The following is a 13,544-nucleotide window of genomic DNA, read 5'->3' on the forward strand; positions in this document are numbered from 1 at the left end:
CACTTACTCCCATCCTTGTAATTGTCAGGATAAATATTATAGTGTTGAATATTCAATGAAAATGAAAAGTGTATTAGAAAATCTGTCAGGGCAAGAGCCATATGGCAACTTGTCTTAAATTGCAAGCAGGAATCTGTTTGTATCAACCACAACAAGAACTTGGGACAGTATCTCATACGTCAATTCTCCTTTTGCCATAATTTGGATGAGAAAAATGTAATTTGGTTCACAGCCAATGGATTTGTTTAGTGTAAACTAAACTTCTACCACTGATGGGGAAAATGTATTTGTATATGTGAGTTGCAGAGAGACTAGAATAATGTGGCTAATAGGTCTTAAGAGATGGAAGTATTATAATTAGCCAAAATGAAACCAAATAACGAGCACTAATGCAGATAAGACAATGAGCTAGTGAGGAAATTATTCTAAAATTATATCTTAATAGAGTCTTTACTATAATTACCCCATGCATTTGCATTTTTAAAAATAGTTTACAATGTAAGCTAGAATGAAGTAATAGTGTCTTTTTTTAAGTTAACATGGTGCAATGGCAAATTAATTTGACACTATATTCAGTTTATCATCCAGCTGTTGGAGATATTCCCAATAAACTGGTCCATTATCTTTTCTTAAATATTTGGATGTTGGAAGTAAAAATTACAGACACTCAAAAGTGTATTTTACAGAGAACCTCTTCCAAGGCTTAATTGGAGTCACAACTCATTATATCTGACGCTTGCTTTCAGTGGTAGGGTTCAGCCTACGTCTTGTGGAGTTATATTTTTAAAATATATATTTGCATATTCAGAGAGATTTTGCCTCATTAATGAGTAATTAGAATCAGCACACACAAACATGATGTGTTAGAAAATAAAAGTGTCTACTTCCCTCACTTTTTATTCTAGGAATGAGAAATGTCACTTTTGAGAACATTAATATTTCTTATGCATGTCCATAGTTCTAGAAAACATCTTGGTGTTGTTAGGAGAACCCTATTCCTCCTCATAGAACTACATTTTCGACAGGAAGTGATACTGACTGTTAAACCACTCAGAACTATAGCTCTGTAAGGAAAATAACAGTTTCCAAACAGCTCTCAGCACCCTTCATAAACTGCACTGCTCAGGATTCTTTGGGGGAAGCCATGGCTGTTTAAAGCGGAATGATAGTGGAATAAATGTATGGTGCAAATGTGGCCTCTGTCTCTTCTCTAAGCGAGAAAGACTGGTGTTGCCTGTGCAGGTGTATGGTGCACGATAAGGCTGGTGGTGATGTAGTGCCCTGAACCTTCCTCCTGTTCAATTGCTTCCTCCTGTGCAAGGTGATGGCATAGCTGGGATCCACTGCCAAGTCAAAGTGATTCCAGATCATCCCCTGATGCTTGCTTTGCCAGCTTCAGAGTGGTCAGGGTGGGGGGGACTGATGCGTATCATCACTGCTAAATACAGCCAATGATGTTGCCATCTCTGCCATTGCATGATGTGTATGCATCATGTTCAATCCAATAATGGATTGTTACCAATAGCAGTGTGGTTGTGTAAATAATAATGAAAATTAATATTATGTAATAACTTTGCAGCTTACAAATACTTATGCATACAACAGCACTGCAGTCCAGTAACAAGACAGTAATGTGTGTGTGCGTGCATGCGCACATGCAAGTGTGTGTAACACACACATGCCAAAATAATGAAATAACAGCAGAGACTTACCCATAAGAGAGATTATGGTTTGACAGATAAATTATAAAAGTGGTATTCAGTGCTAGTCTTACTTTGAGTAGACCCACTGAAGTTAATAGACATGACTAAGATTCATTCATTTCAGTGGGTTTACTCTGAGTAGGATTTAGCTCAATACAACCCAAATTAAATAAAACTTATTTGGGAGAGGCAAACATTTTTGTGTGAGAGCGTAAGTGAAAAAACCAGAGAGAAAGAGAAATAAGAAATTAAATTAAATCAATAATTTAAGAAAGACAATTGCTAAATAAAACAGACCACCAAACTTGTATCAAACTCCTCAGATCAGAACTATTCCAAAGGGAAGTGGGGGTGGGAATCCACTGACTGAACAAGCAAGCAATACAAGACTCAAAAATGAGAACATGATTAAATGACAAGGGATAAATAATAATAATAAAAAGCCCTGTAGGATTTGGGTAAAGATGGCCTGAGTTATGATTTATGCCAGAACTTTCAAATAACATTCCTGCTTCGCAGAGAGTGAACTTGCAAAAGAGCAAGAACCATGTAAGACCAAGGCAATATGCTTACTTGAAACATCCCTCCCCCAAAAAGATGGGATTGGAGAGTCTGGGTAAACCACTTCCTCTGATTAAAAGCTTGACCTGTCAGTCGCAGCTGAGCTCTCCTTTCCGCCACTCCCTAAGATAGTGGTTGATTTCCCTCCCTCACTTTCATTCCACCCTGACATTTCATTTATAAGGTGCATTTAGAGACATTAGTTTTCCTTTTAGAATACACTTGCCTGCAGCTTTTGTTTCTTACATCCAAATCACTAAGGCACCACAAAGCATATTGTGAGCCTCTCCTTTGGTTTAGGGTGTCTTGAACAAGCTAACAGCTCTCCAAAGAACCCCACTTACAGTTCAGAATATGGGATTTTCCCAAATCTGCAGCACCCCCCGCCCCCATTCTAACCATTGTAAATGGGCTTTTATTATTTTAATGTCGTTTGTTCCAGACTTGTGTCTCTAAATCAAATAAAAACACTTTTTGATTCCAAATTATTGTATGTGCCCAGCAAACTTGTAGTGGGCAAGCCCATCTCAACTCAATTCAGAAATGATTAATCAATTCTTAGTATTTTAAAGTAAGTATTCTTCCCTGATAGTTCTAAATTAACTTGTAATGTCAATTGCAATAAATTAAATTGATTAAAAATCTCTTCTATGTTTTGTCCAAGTTTTGAGCACCAATTTTAGCTCAAACAGAGCTAAGCTAACACCCACAATGGTGCAGGTGTTCAGACTCTTTGGTACCATTAGGCAAGCTCAGTAACACTTTTCAGCCTTGAGGGAATGCAACAATTAGTATTGTTATGAGTCCCCTTCCAGCCTCTGATTTGGAACCCTGCACCTTGAGGTGAGAAACCTGCTCAGCTGGTCAGATGAGTCTCTGGGTCAATGGGTGGGTCAATGGGTCTATTAAGCACCTATTAAGCACAGGGAGATCCTACTGTTACTGAAACTCTTCAGGAGAGCCCCCCCCCCCAAGCGGCTTAAGAGAGGCTTGTGTTTCAAGCTGAGTCTGAGGAAAGGCTGGGAGCTGGAGACAGGCAGAAAGGCTCGTTCCCTGCACCATGGCTTTAGAGTGCCTCCTGTAAGCCTGATGGAAAAGCAATATATTGGACTGCTCCATCAAGCTCAGGTTGGAATGTGTGTAAATAAATAAACCATATTTCATAAAGACACCACAGACTCCACTGACCTTTAGGAAATCAAATAAAGGGTAAGCGCAGGGACCTCTGGAGGTCTCTCACTGCTCGGACATTGGGGTGGCATGCAACAGTATCTAGAACTTGGTCTAAAAATAGACTTATTTAAAAACCATTTTCTGTTCACTTGTACATTATCAGCTTTCATTCTAAGCTCTCAAAGAACTTTGTAGAAAATAGTATTCAATTTGTATTGCTGCTGAGCATTTCAAACTTGGTAAATTTGTTTTCCAACGCAAGTAATTATGAGTTTCAACAACATCACTACAGTATACTATGTTGAGGGTTCTGCCAGCCACTACTCTGCATTTTTAGAGTATTCTTTCACTGTCTACTGTTCAGTTTACTAAAACAAGTGTTGGAGCTTAAATAGAAAAACACAGACTAGCACAATTCTTGATACAATATTATAATTTTACTATAACAAAGAGTAGCAGAGATTAAGAAGGCTTACTTTATCTTGTTTTTATATTTAATATTTACTAATTGATTGACCCATTCATTAATAATATTTCACTATTAGCAAAGCAGATAAACATTTCATTCCAACGCTCAATAAGCAAACTCATTAGTAGTGTGAAGGTCCATAACACTGTACAACTGATGGTTTAAGAAGACTGCATGTGGATATAAAGATAAACCTTGGCTCATCAGGCTTTCATGTTCTTCCCTGCTCTCCATGGCCATGAGGAGACGGGAAGCTTGTTGACTGACCAGAGTTGAGCATCTTGTGTGAATCCTAAACTGTGGTTAATTTTAATGACGGTTTATTGAAATTAGGGATGGAATTTTCTGAAAATCTCAATGTTGTGGTTATCCACACACATATTTTTTGAACTCTCACCTTGCTCCTTGATCTCACTGAGAAGTGTTTTTTTCCCAATACACATACACCTAAAGTAATCAGTACATAAACATATACATACAGCAATGCATATAGCTGTATAAAATATTTATTAATGCTTATAAAATTATGCTCTAATTATATAGTACCACATGAGGCTTGACTCTTTTATACATGTTATATTTTATACATGTTATATTTTTGAATATAATTCAAATATAATTTTGCATATAATTAATCAAGCTTAAAAATGCAAAAGCAGTACGAACATAAGTGGGTGCTCGATGCATGAGGCAGTCCAATGTGGGCCAAGACTGATCCGGTCAGAGCCACCTAAATCTGTGTAGAAATCTGTTTACAATGGATTCCTCCTAGATGAAATAAACTAGCTTTTTAGTCCAAGATTCAAACTTGGTATGTATAACAGGACCAAGCTTGAGATCCCCTGAAACTTAAAAATCCCTAGTCTGAATGGAGTCTTTCCTTCCATCCAACAAGGCAAGGAAAGTTCTTGTTGTTCATCACCATCAAAGCCAGCCAATGCATGGACAATGAATTGCTTTGTTGCTCAACACACAAGGAAACAACTAGCAAGAGGAAAAGAGAGAAATCTATTTCAGCTTTTCCAAATATTTCTCTGACCTGAAGCCAGGTATACCTTTTTTTTAACGTTTATTAGAATATTTAAGTATTAGTTTCTACCTTCATGCAGACTGCATGAAGCTGCAAGATGTTTTGGACTATGTAGGGGGCAAATAAATTCTGGAACCCATCTAGATGTAACCAAGGAGGTTTAGTGTGGCATGCCCAATTCCCCGTCTCATAATTCTAGTCTCAGACCCCTGATTTATGGGATGCTTATTGCTTTTGCAAACTGCTTGCCTAGTACTGGAGTCTGAAATATTCTTGAGCTCAAATTGCAGGCTTTCTGATGCTGTTTTGGAAAGCTTGTTAGTTAGTCAAAACAGGCAGGACAAGGAAGGCTTTCACACAGGGCCGGTTCCAAGGGGCAGCCAGGTGGGGCACTGGCCCGAGGGCCCCCCTGGCTGCCCCTTAGTTGCTTTAAGTGCTAGCTTTTGCTTGCAAATCAACAGCTCTGTTTCAATAAAGGACTAAATTTTCCTTCTTCACAAGTGTGTTTCATGGTCATTCAGACCCCGGACTTTCTTGCCACAGGGAAGGGGGGAAAAACCTTTGGCAAAACAGACTACAGCTCTCATCAGCCACAGCCAGCACTGTCTTTACCCATCATCCCCCCTCTTAGAACTCTTTAAATGAAATAGTTTGCAATGACTTTTCTGTCTCTGTTTGCCTGAAGTTGGTCAGACCTGGGTCCCGAGAACCCCTCTTGCCAATGAAGGCTATAATTGTCATTTCCCCTGCATCCATGTCTCAGTGTCACCCTGAAGTTGACTCTAGTTCAGATTACTCTCACAAGTCTCACACTCAGGGGCAGGAAAATCCCAAGTCACCCAGTCTTTGGGGACAGGGAAATTTTGCATTGGGGTGGTGGTCTTAGCCTTAAAATGAGGTAACCAAGGCTTTCTTTCATTTACAACCTCCCTCCCACACACACACACAAGTTGCCACTGCTCTCAGCTGCCCAGGTGCATTCCTGGAACAGAACGCCCTTGGGAATGGATGCTACAAGCTTATGTGAAGTAATTTTTACTGCTTTGCTTGCTTTGAACAGATTTGTCTGCATCTGTTGCATTGTTTCCAAGGGCATTTCTGCAGGGAAAGTTGACTGACCCAATTGGCCACCTGTACACAGTTAAACAGGCACAGTAAGCAAGCACCATCTCTGTTATCTTTTCGGCATCTACTGAAGACCTTCCTTTTTCAACAAGCCTTTTAAGTAGAGATTTTATCCCAGTCTGTGTCTGTCTTGGAATTGCTTTTTAAGATGTTTTTAAAGCTTTTTGTAAATATGTTTTTAAATATGTTTTGTTTTAATAGGTTTGAAAGTCTGTTCTTAAGATGTTTTAGAGTATCTGTAGTGTTTTATTTGCTGCCCTGGGCTCCTTCTGGGAGGAAGGGTGGGATATAAATAAATAAATAAATAAATATTAATTTCAAACATTTCACCAATAGTTTTTAATTACCATCTTCCAATATTTCTGCTTTTATTATGAATATAAAATCTATTCAGCATCTAATTGCTTTTGTTATTAAGGATTTTTAAAGGGTTTTTTTCTCTGTGTGTGTCTGTGTGCACGCACCACCTTATCTCTAGCTACATCAAAGTGCACTAGCTGAGCTGGCAACAACTGAACATTCAAAGCAGCAGAGCTCTATTTGCATGAAAACAACTTGATTATGGAGCATGAAGCTTGACGGCTTTGCAGTTATTGATACGATTGTTATAACTTACCGGGGGGGGGGGGGCAAAGGGAGAAAAAAGAACAAGTGTTTCTCCACTTAACTGGAATGAATGCATTTCTCGCTTTCTTCATACTGCCCAGTTCTCATCTGAATAAGAGAATATTCCAGTGATGCTAATGTGATCTGACAGACAATCTTAAATACTGTTATTAGGAATGTGGAGTGTGTGTGTGTGGAGGGAGGGGGAATAGGAGCCTGGTGGTTTTAGTACAAGCTGTGCTCAATTCACAGTGAATGCTGCAGTAAAATTACAATTGTTGTTTACAGAGCTGACTTGTGTATATAATGGTCCAAATTTGTTGAGTATTTGGTGGGTTAGAGGCCAAACAAATGGCAATACCAGGTAAGAAATGGATTGTGATAATATAAAATACATGTAAGTATTATATAAAAATGATATTATAATGTAACAAAATGCATTAGCTAAGAATTAGTTAATTAAGAAAGCTGTGTGAAAATATGATTGAAATGTTGGGGAAGGCATTCAAGTGGCAAGGATATTTACAGGTGTGAGAAAGCTTTCCCCAAAGAGAAATAAGGATATATTTCACATTAACACTAAACATGTTTCCTCTGGAGTGAGTTCTATTATTATTGTTATTATTATTGTTATTATTATTATTGTTATTATTATTATTACCACCACCCAACCTTCATCCTAAGGTCCCAGAGGTGGTTACAACAATTTAAAATAAATATTTAAAAATAATGTAAGCATCACAACAATAGGGTAGGTCCTATCAATGAGTTAACTCTGAAGGAAGCATGTTTAAGACAGCTTTGTTTCAATTTAATGATTATAAATTGGATGTGAAAAGTGCCTTGCCTTCAAGTAACCCCATCAGTGGGGAAACAAAGAGGGGTAACCTATTTATTTGCTTGCATGGGGGGCAAATTAGAGGGGGCAGCAACAAGTTCATGACTGGATCTTCCAGTTTTGAAAAACAATAAATGGAGCTACTATTAGCAGGAGTAGTTTGAACAGAACTTGAAAACATGCATTTAGACCAGCCTTTCCCAATCTTTGGGTCCCCAAATGTTGCTGGACTGCAACTGCAGTTGAGGGGTGAAATAAGACACTGACACATCAGCTAGGGTTAAACAAGGGCCACTTTATTAAATTACAGCAGACAAACCCAATTTTAAAGTGACCTGCAGAGGGAAAATCTAGGTGCGGGACTATCTATAAGCAAGTAGCTTGCCATACAGCTCTTGGGCGACCAGCCCCTGCTGAGGCAAGGGCAAGCCCATCTGCTTACCCCTTACCCCAGCCACACCTTGTAGGTGAGTAGGGGGGCCTTCCCATGTCATCCCCACCTGGGGTTAAATAACCCTTGGGTAGATGAGATAAGTTGGCCCCAGAAGCAGCCCATATCATGTCCTTGAGCCGCAAAGCCTTGCCAGACAGGCCTCCGGAACCACCAATCACCTCCAAAGGTGCCTAAGGGGGCCACCTAGCTGTCCTTAACTATTTCCCTTCCCACACCTTCCCGCACCAGTGCTATAACAAAACTGCCCCATAGGGCATTAGCCTTCAATATATCAATTTTGCCAAATTAGCCAAATCCACCTATTAATAACAACGCCCCTTAACCCGATTCCCTCCCCCTCCCATAGTGTGGAGCAGGTGAAAAACCTGCCCGCCAACAAGGGTGGGCAGGATAAAAATTCCTACTCGGCCCCGAAGCAACCCATAGGCACACCATAAAAAAGGGAGGGCAGGGTGGGCATTGCAATTCCAAAGAGGGGCAACTGGGCTTAAATAAGCCCTCCAACCTCACCCCTCCCTTCAGCCAAGTCGCACTTGCGTCATAGGTGCAATGTGAGACTTTGCCCCATTTAAAGATGGAGGCGGCAGCTTCGCCCCCATCTGCAATTATGCCCCACCCGTCAGCTGTGCGGCGAGTGGGGCGTCATTTCCCATTATTTCTGACCATTGGCCGTGCTGGCTGTGGCTGATGGGAGTTGTATCCAACAACAAAATTCTAAAGAAGCCCTCCTTGGATCCCCAAGATTTGAACAACTTTCGCCCAGTCTCAAATCTGCCATTCTTGGGCAAGGCAGTTGAGCGGGTGGTGGCGCAGCAGTTGCAAGCGCACTTGGAGGAAGCGGATTATCTATTTTTTTTTATAATAATTTTTATTATTCAAATTTTCATAAAACAAACACAACAAAATCAAACAACAAAAACAATACAACAAAAATAAAAAGAAAAACTTGACTTCCGATTTGTCACAGATCAGCTATAAGTATATAATATATATCAAACCTGTCCCCTAAAACATACGAAATTCACTTTTTTCCATAGTCTATCTTAATTAATCGTCAAATCCCATTATCATCATTTCATTTTTTCTTTCAACAAAAAGTCCAAAAGAGGCTTCCATTCCTTAAGAAATGTATCTGTCATTTTTTCTCTGAGAAGGCATGTCAATTTGTCCATCTCTACTAAGTCCATTAATTTCAATAGCCATTCTTCCTTTGTTGGTATTAATTCCATTTTCCACTTTTGTGCATATAATAATCTTGCTGCCGTAATCATATATAATATTATTCTTCCATATTTCTTTTCCTTTTGTTTATCCATAAAACCCAATAAAAAAAATTCTGGCTTTGACTGAATATTTATCTTTAAGATTTTTTGCATCATCCTACCTATCTGTGCCCAAAATAATTTTGCCTGTTCACACGACCACCACATATGATAAAAAGATCCTTCTTGTTGTTTACATTTCCAACATACATTAGCAACATTACTATACATTTTTGACAACTTTTCTGGAGTCATGTACCAACGATACATCATTTTATAAAAATTTTCTTTAAGATTATAGCATAATGTAAATTTCAAACCTTTTTTCCACATATTTTCCCATTGATCCATTTGTATATTATAACCAAAAAATTTTGACCATACACAGTTTTACTTGTTCTTCTTCCATGTCCATTTTCAATAAAAATTTATACATTTTTGCAATTATACATTCATCATTTGTACACAAACCTATTTCAAAATCAGATTTATTTATTTCAAACCCATACATTTTCTTATCCATTTTGTATCTTTCTAACAATTGTAAATAGGCAAACCATTGAGAACTATATCCTTCCTTTGTTAATTGTTCTCTCTCTTTCATTATATATTCTCCATGCACATTTTCTAATAATTCTTGGTAAGTTAACCATTTCTCTTTTCCAGCCATTTCTCTTCTATAAAATGCTTCTTGACTTGAAACACATAGTGGTATTTTCGAAAAAAAACTTGTTTTGTATTTATTCCATATTTTCAACAAAGGACGTCTTATAAAATGATTATTAAAATCCACATTCACTTTTACTTTATCATACCATAGATATCCATGCCATCCCCACTTCAGGTTGTGACCCTCCAAATCCAATAGTATTTTGTTCCTCAATACAATCCATTCCTTTATCCAGACTAAGCAACAAGCAGCAAAATAAAGTCTCAAATTTGGTAATCCCAGTCCTCCTCTGGAGAAAGCGGATTATCTAGATCCATTTCAATCAGGCTTCAGGCCTGGACATGGGACTGAAATGGCCTTGGTTGCCTTGGTGGATGATATGAGGAGGGCGCTGGATAGGGACGAATGCACCTTCCTTGTTATCCTTGATCTCTCAGCGGCTTTTGAAATCGTTGACCATGGTATCCTTCTGGACCGTCTGGAGAGGTTAGGTATAAGGGGCACTGTATTGCAGTGGTACCAGAGAGTGGCATTGGGGGATGAGGTTTCGGATCCTGTGGGGTGTCACAGGGTTCTATCCTCTCCCCGATGCTATTCAACATCTATATAAAGCCGCTGGGGGCTATCATCAGAGGATTTGGGCTGCAGTGTCACCAGTATGTGGATGACATGCAGCTCTACTTCTCATTCAAGTCCTCACCAAGGTTGGCTGTAGAAACCCTGTCCAAGTGCCTGGAGTCGGTGAGTGGCTGGATGGGAAGGAATAAGCTGAGGCTGAACTCTGACAAAACTGAGGTACTGTTCGTGAGAGACAAGGGAAGGTTGGGGGATGTTGACCTGGTCCTCGATGGGCTACAATTGCCCCTGAAAGACCAGGTCCGCAGCCTAGGGGTCATTCTCGACTCACAGCTTGCCATGGAGGCTCAGGTCTTGGCTGTGAGCCAGGTGGTGCTGTATCAACTCCATCTGATATGGAGGATGCGCCCCTACCTTCCCAACCATCTGCTCCCATTGGTGGTACATGCCCTCGTCTCCTCTCGCCTAGACTACTGTAATGCGCTCTACGTGGGGTTACCCTTGAAAATGGTCTGGAAGCTGCAACTGGTGGCTCACCTGATCAAAGGCAGTTGCCGGCGAGATCACATCACTCCAGTGCTGAAGGAGTTGCACTGGTTGCCGGTTATTTTCCAGGCCCAATTCAAGGTGTTGGTTTTGACCTTTAAAACCCTATAAGGTCTCAGCCAAGTTTATCTGAAAGAGCACCTCCAGCTTCATCAAGGATGCCGCGCAACAAGATCAGGCAGGCCTCCTCTCTATCCCACCAGTTAAAACAGCTAGACTGGTGAGGACTAGGGAGAGGGCTTTTTCTATTGTGGCTCCCACTCTGTGGAATTCCCTCCCAAACGATCTCCGTCATGCCCCCGCTATGATGAGCTTCCACCAGGCCTTGAAGACATGGCTCTTCAGACAGGCTTTTGGGGTGGGTTAGGTTTATTACTACTGTTGAGATTTTAATGTTTTAATGTATTTGTATGTTTTTATTCTGTACATCGCCCAGAGTGGCTGGACAACCAGCCAAATGGGTGACTAATAAATCAAATAAATAAATAAATAAATAAACATCTGGGGACCCAATGATTGGGAAAGGTTGAATTTTATACCTTTTCAGCTGCTTTCATACAATTATAATACTTATTGGCCCTGCCATTTGCATCATTACTGGTCCAGCCCCCACCCCACCATCTATACTTAGGAGGGGGGGGTCTAAAATGGGAATTCTGCTTTACGCACATTGGGTTCCCCATGCAGTTTCAAACCTGATAGTGCAGGGTTTAAAGTGTCATCAGAAGCCTAGGTGTGCACAACAGGCTCCTCCGTGTGATTGGTACTATCTAATGGAAAAAGACCTGATTTTAGCCTGATTAAAACCAATAATCCTACTAATGCCACACTCTCAGGGACCAATGCTGCAAACAACTTTCAGTTTTCCTAAAATGCTTATATGCACCCATTCCTCTCATGTAGCATTTTCATTTACTTATCGCTCCTTGCCTATTTAAAAAAACCATAAAATAAATCTATTGCTGTTCTTATGCAGAGAGACTGAATCAAACCCCAAGCATTGAAGAGTCCAGAACAGCACCCACATTTTACAGCATAAAAATGACATGTAGAGAGAAAAGCTTTGCAGTCATGGCTCTGTAAGATAACACAGTCTGTTGAAGATTTCCAAAATGTGTAGTCAGTTCTAATTCTTAATGCGCAGGATTACAATCCCCCCCATTTCAAAGGTTGCATTCAAAATTAGTGATGTTGCAAGAATCTTATTGGGAGTTGGGGAGCACCACATTCCTGATTTCCACTACCCTGGATCTATTTAAGATCAGGTCCAGACCCTTCTGGAATGTGGATCCAGTCCTAATTAAATCCTCTCAATTACTTCAGTAATTCAATTTACATTACAAACCTAAACAAGGCTACACAGAAGCATCCTCCACAATGCCACAGACCTAGCGTTGTTCCAGGTCTCTCTCTCTCTCTCTCTCTCTCTCTCTCTCTCTCTCTCTCTCTCTCTCTCTCTCTGTGTGTGTGTGTGTGTGTGTGTGTGTGTGTGTGTGTGTGTGTGTGTGTGTGTGTGTGTGCGCGCGCGCGCGCGCACAAATGTATAGGGGGAATGGCAACCACCACAAAAATGATGAAGAATATTTGGAGAAAATTCTGCAAACTAATATTTTTCTGGGGGAGGGGTAAAGGAAAAATCAGAATATTTCTCAGGAAAAAATGTTTGGGGAGAAATTTTAGCTCACCTCTAATTTATACATCTGTCTGAAAGGGGTGACTATGAGGAATCTCAACATGCTCACCCCTCCTAGTTTGTACATCTGTTTGACAACAAAATTTCTAAAATCGTAGGAGTTCTCCAGTGTTCCCTAGCAGAAAGACAAATTATCTAATTTGTATCTATGTTCACCGCCCAGAGAGCTATTGCTAGTCGGGCGGTATATAAGTTTTAAAAATAAAATAATAATAAATAATAATAATGTGGAAATTTAATCAACCCAAATAATTTGGTTGTATTCACCTAAGTCCTACTCAGAGTAGATCAATCAAAAATTAATACCATTATTAACAAAGGTTAACTGAGTAGGACTAGCATTGAATACCACCCATAATTAACTATTTAGATGTTTTTCTCGCCACCTGTACAGACTTATCGCTTTAAAGTTCATTACAGGCGCTTGTGGACAGCAAGTTACACTTTACCTGTTGGTTATGGAGCACTGGCCTTTATTGCCATTAGGCATGAAATTTAATTCTATTCAATCTTACTGTAACCTAATCAGCAACAACCAAATTAATTCAATACAGTGATCCTGCATAAGAAGCAATCACAAAAGAAGTTAATGTACATGATTGTCTGTTCAGTGCTTACTATATCTACTTCCCAGGGGAAATCCAAGGTACAAATGCATTGAAGTTGCTTTAGTCCATTTGCTTCTTTATCCCTTAATGTATTCTGCTGGTCTTTCAAAAAATAGAAAACGTAATCAGAGATTTGCATTCATTCAGCTCAAATGGTCCCAAGTGAGCAGAAAAAAATAAGCAAGTAACAAAGGACTTTCTTTCCTTCTTTGTACTCCTTGATGACCAAT

General features: G+C 39.7%; 1 protein-coding gene across 4 annotated transcripts in view; it reads right to left on the reverse strand.

Annotated features, from left to right (window-relative positions):
* LOC133363717 (serine-rich coiled-coil domain-containing protein 1-like) overlaps window positions 1–13,544 on the reverse strand; it is a 708,122-nt gene that overhangs the window by 364,598 nt on the left and 329,980 nt on the right. The window lies entirely within an intron of this gene.

This window comes from Rhineura floridana, chromosome 9 (assembly GCF_030035675.1).
Source record: "Rhineura floridana isolate rRhiFlo1 chromosome 9, rRhiFlo1.hap2, whole genome shotgun sequence".
Lineage (NCBI taxonomy): Eukaryota > Metazoa > Chordata > Lepidosauria > Squamata > Rhineuridae > Rhineura > Rhineura floridana.